Source organism: Lupinus angustifolius, chromosome LG04 (genome assembly GCF_001865875.1).
Source record: "Lupinus angustifolius cultivar Tanjil chromosome LG04, LupAngTanjil_v1.0, whole genome shotgun sequence".
In the NCBI taxonomy this organism is placed as follows: Eukaryota; Viridiplantae; Streptophyta; class Magnoliopsida; order Fabales; family Fabaceae; genus Lupinus; species Lupinus angustifolius.
Window position 1 is genome coordinate 4,164,080 of NC_032012.1, and position 5,447 is coordinate 4,169,526.

At 34.1% G+C, this 5,447-nt stretch overlaps 1 long non-coding RNA gene across 1 annotated transcript in view; it reads right to left on the minus strand.

Moving 5' to 3' along the window:
• Positions 548 to 5,447, minus strand: part of LOC109345188 — an 8,265-nt gene continuing 3,365 nt past the window's right edge. Inside the window, exons 2-3 of the long non-coding RNA XR_002107399.1 lie at positions 1,477 to 1,482; positions 548 to 558 (exon numbers count right to left, since the gene is read on the minus strand). This is a non-coding gene — a long non-coding RNA (uncharacterized LOC109345188). The remainder of the gene's footprint in view (positions 559 to 1,476; positions 1,483 to 5,447) is intronic.

The following is a 5,447-nucleotide window of genomic DNA, read 5'->3' on the forward strand; positions in this document are numbered from 1 at the left end:
TGATTGAATGAGACTGCAAAATGTATGACCATTGCTAAAGTATTTCATGAATATCTTAACATAGGACTAGTATTTTAAATTCCACTCCAAAATCACAATCTTTTTCACAATATTGCAGTTTTGAAAAGACATTCTATGCAATTGTGGTACACAACATAATCATAACCAGGTCCACAATTTGAGGAAATACCCTTCTAATCAAGTATCTTGTGATGGTGAACTTTTAGATTGAACTCATGGTCGTGACTGTGGTATGTACTGTTGTAGTTGTAGCTTGGCATCTCATAGAACATTTAAGAAATGGAAGGATTCATAAATCTTTTTCCTCTTTGGGCATAAATGTGAAGATGAAACTAGGAGAGTGAGGGGAATGGGTTTTACAAATAAGTTCATCTCAAAGTACTTCTACTTGTTAAGAGGGGAGGGCAGTTTTGGAAGATTATTATTTTTGTTACAATTTAACGAAAATTTAACACAGGAGTTAGTTTTGAACAATAGGATTACCAACAAGGCATTGGTCAAGTGGTATCAAGCCTCACTGGATTCCCAAGGTTGATTCTTTGATTCATGTGAATGACACTTGTTGAGAAGGACAGTCACGAACCCCGAAAAAGATTAATTCCTTTCTATAAAAGGTAAGGAATACCATTGATAGTACAAAAAATACAATAGAATTTTGTTATTATAGGGCAAGAACAAAAGGTCTTACAATTAAAGTACGTGTACATGATAAAGCAAACACCAAGGACATGGAATATAAACATACAATTATGTCTAAAACAATTGGGGGGTTTGTCTTTCAACATGAATATGTTTATATGTTTGAAGTTTTTTTGTTTAAGAAGAGAGTTGTTTCAAATTATATTCAAAATTTTGTTTTGCATCAATAAAAATATGTACTATCAATTAAAAAATTTAAATATTTGTTATTGTTTCTATTTTTGATCTATTATCATTGGTGCAAGACAAAATTTGGGAAGAAATCAGAGACAATATATTTTGTTATCTTTTTTAGTGGTGACAATTTGCTTGTTAGTTTTTATTTAATGATAAAAAATAATTAAATATAACATGATGATATAACATATTAACTCTATAATGTATGTGATTTATTGAGCATATTACACAATTACTTAAACATTGTAAACTTAATATACATTTACAATTATATTGATAAAGAAATAGTTAAATAATTCTATTTTTAATGTCTTAAAGAAATAGAATAGTTCAAATTTTATAGACCAGTTAAAAAATGTTATTATTGTTAGGTATTAGTGGCCTAGACACACCTAGAAGGGGGAAGAGTTGAATAGGTGTAGCGGTTATCAATCACTGCCTCTCGCAACAAAACCCAATTCTGGAAATAGCCCAATTAATCGATTAACCAGTGAGCTTAATCGATTAACGCACAACAGAAACAGAATTACCAAAAGCTATTTGCATAGTTATTTATCAACAGATAAGCAGAGATATAACATATATCTTTATGCAATATTAACAAGAATATAACAAGGTATAATCATGCAAAATATCAACTTCAAATTCGAATTAAAAACAGTAAGAATTATAAAGGAGATTAAGAGAGAACAACTTGCACAGATGAATTTTTATCCCAGTTCATTTACGGTCCACTGCAAATTACATCCAGGCCTCCCCTTATGATCTTGGGAGATTTTATTCTTCACTATATTGAATACAAGTATAATCACATACACCAATTCAATTTACAAGACTCAAGATGCTTCTTTCTTGAATTCCTAGAACCTCTAATCTTTGGTTTGACTATCCCTATCACCTCTAGAACTCTATTTTTCCTCTCAATAACTCCATTTTGTTGAGGGGTATAGGGAGCTGAGAACTGATGCATGATGTCATGCTTATTAAAAAATTTATTAAACTTATGATTTTCAAATTCTCCGCCATGGTTGGATCGTATATAAACAATTTTAAGGTTAGACTGGTTTTGAATTTGTTTGGCTAGACATTTAAAAGATTTATATGCATCGCTCTTAGATGCCAAAAGTAGAGTCCATGTGAATCTAGAAAAGTCATCGACAATTACCAAACCTTAAAAACTTCCACCAAAACTCATGATTTGCGATGGTCCAAACAAGTCCATATGGAGAAGCTCCAAAGCTCTAGTGGTGGATATCACATTCTTTTTACTAAAAGAATTCTTTACTTGTTTACATTTTTGACACATGTAACAAGAATCCTGAGTTTTAAAATCGAGTTTTGGCAGACCATTAACCAAATCATTTTTGGATAATTTTTCTAGATGCTTCACATGAATGTGAGCGACTCGTCTATGCCAAAGCCATATGTCATCTTCTTTGAAATAAAACATTTTGACAATAAGAAAGTGACATCCTCTAGATCAACCATATAAATGTTATTAACACGATAGCCAACAAACTTTACATTGTTAGATAAAACGTCACGAATTATACAACAATCAGAATCAAATACCACACGATTACCTTTGTCGTATAGTTGGCTAATGCTCAATAGATTATGTTCCAAACCTTCGACGTATAGACCGTTCTCGATTACAGCATTGGTTGAGTTGCCAATTTTTCCGGTGCCTAGGATTTTTCCATTGTTGTTATCTCCGTATGTGACGAAACCTTTTTCTTTCAATGACAAGTATAAGAATTTTGACTTGTCTCATGTCATGTCTCGAACACCCATTGTCAAGATACCAATGTTTCTCATGTGTTCGTAGGCATACCTGCAAAATAGATCACTTGCTAGTTTTAAGTACCCAAATTATATTGGGTCCTTTTCTGTTAGTAATCAGGGAGTTATCTCCCTTCTTCACCCAATCGTAAACACCACTCGGTATCCCATATTTCCTGATGTAGCAGGAGTAAGAGGTGTGGCCATGTGTGCTACAATAGAAACATGTAGGAACTCTATTTTTATTATAAGACTTTTTATTAGCATGAGTTACAGGTTTCCTATATGGTCTATTTCTATAGGATGAGGGGATATACCCTAATCCAGTGTGGTCACTAATATTTCTTGTTTTACTTAGCAAGGTATCTAATTGGTGTTGACTATCTGTAAGTTTTGCGAGTTTTTTATTTAGTTTAAAATTCTCAATTTTCAAGTCCTCGCAAGACTCACAGATAGTTGTTTGACATAATTTATCGTTAGAGTAGTCGCATGAATTACAAGAAAAAATTAGATCTAAAGTTTCATTTTCCAATTTCAGTTCATCTAATTCTTTTTGCAAAGATAATATTTTTTGATCATTTAGCAGGATTATCTTTTTTCTATCGGCACTAATTCTAGATAGTTTCTTTAGTTCTTCATGCATCTCGACATAAGCATCATATAAAACATCGTATAAAGGACAATCATCAGAAGAAGATGATGTGTCAGAATATACCTCATCGGTTGCATCCTTTGTACTACCTGATCCGCAAGCCTCATCTGTTATGGTCATTAGGCACAACTCGGTGGTCTCCTCTTCATCCGAGGTGCTTGATGTCGTTTCTTCCTCCGGTACATCTCATACAATGTAAGATTTCTTCGATATGAAGTCCCGGTGAGTGCTCTTTTCTGAATCAACTTTCTTCAAATAAGTGGGACATTGGAATTTCATGTGTCCCGGCTTACCATATTCATGGCAAGTGAAGCGCTCTTTATTCTTGCTCTTTCTTGTTGATTCTCGCGCCTCTTTCTTTTGAAATCGCTTAAAATCTCCTTTCTTTTTCAAGAATTTCCCGAACTTTCACACGAGAAGGTTTAGCGTTTCTTCATCAATGTTAGACTCAGAGTCATCATTATCTATCTCTTCAGTAAGTTGTGATATTGTAGCTTTAAGAGATATCCCCTTCCTTTTGCGGTCAGACTCTTTATGCATGGTCAGACGTCCAAGCTCCATCTCATGTTCTTGAAGCTTTCCGAACAGCGATGCCAAAGGCATGGAATCAAGATCATTGGACTCCATGATAGCCGTCACTTTAGGTTGCCATCTCCTGTCAAGACAGGGTAAAACTTTATTAGTGAGTTCTCATCTGGTAAATTTTTTATCTAGAGCAATAAGATGATTAATAATATGAGTGAATCACTTTTGCATAGCGCTAATTGATTCACTTGGTAACATATGAAATCATTCATATTCATGTGTCAACGCATTTAGCCTGACGCGCTTGACCTCGCTAGTGCCCTCGTGAGTCACTTGTAAAGTGTCCCACATCTCCTTGGCACATTGACATTGAGATACCCGAAAGAATTCGTCATATGATAGGGCCAATGTAATTATATTTATAGCGCGAAGGTTATACTGAACCTTTTTGCCCTCCTTATCGATCCACAAGCTTTTAGGTTTTTATTTTGGTTCGTCATCCACTAAGTGAAGTGGGATGAATGACCCGCTGATTACGGATTCCCAAATATCCGAATCTATGGCCTCAATAAAAATCTTCATTCAAATTTCCAATAAGCGTATCCCTCGCTACTGAATACGGGAGGACGGTTAATGGATGCGCCATCACTGCCAAAGGGGTTGGTGGAACCCATTTTAATTCCCTTAGGATCATGCGGAAACGGTTGAGCTAGCACGTCATACTAGCTCTGATACCACTTGTTAGGTATCAGTGACCTAGACGCACCTAGAAGGGGGGGGGGTTGAATAGGTGTAGCGGTTATCAATCACCACTTTTCACACCAAAACCTAGTTCTAGAAACAGCCTAGTTAATCGATTAACCAGTGGGCTTAATCGATTAACGCACAACAGAAACAAAATTATGAGAGCAACTATTTGCATAGTTATTTATCAATAGATAAGCAGATATCTTTATGCATTATTAACAAGAATACAACAAGGTATAAACATGCAAAATATCAGCTTCAAATTCGAATTAAAAACAGTAAGAATTATTAAGGAGATTAAGAGAGAACAACTTGCACATATGGATTTTTATCCTAGTTCGTTTGTGGTCCACTGCAAACTACATCCAGGCCTCCCCTTTTGATCTTGAGAGATTTTCTTCTTCACTATATTGAGTACAAGTATAATCACATACACCAATTCAATTTACAAGACTCAAGATAATTCTTTCTTGAATTCCTAGAACTTTTAATCCTATTCCTAATATGCATATATAACATGTAAGATTAATGCATGAACAAACAATAAACTAAATGATATGTCTCATGAATATGATATGAAAATTATAATGCACGGGTAGACGGTTAGTTCTAAAACAAAAATCAATTCTTTGTGATAGTTCCTTAACTAGTTCTACTAAAATGCAAAAGGAACGAACCCCATGATCTATAGTTATATATTTTCTTACTTTCGTATGGACCGACTTATATTTTTTATTAACAAAAATTCTAGGATGAATGACATGCATATAAATCAATGTGTCACGAATTTGAAATGATTAAACATAAAAAGTCACATGTGAGAATAATTTTATAAACATAATCT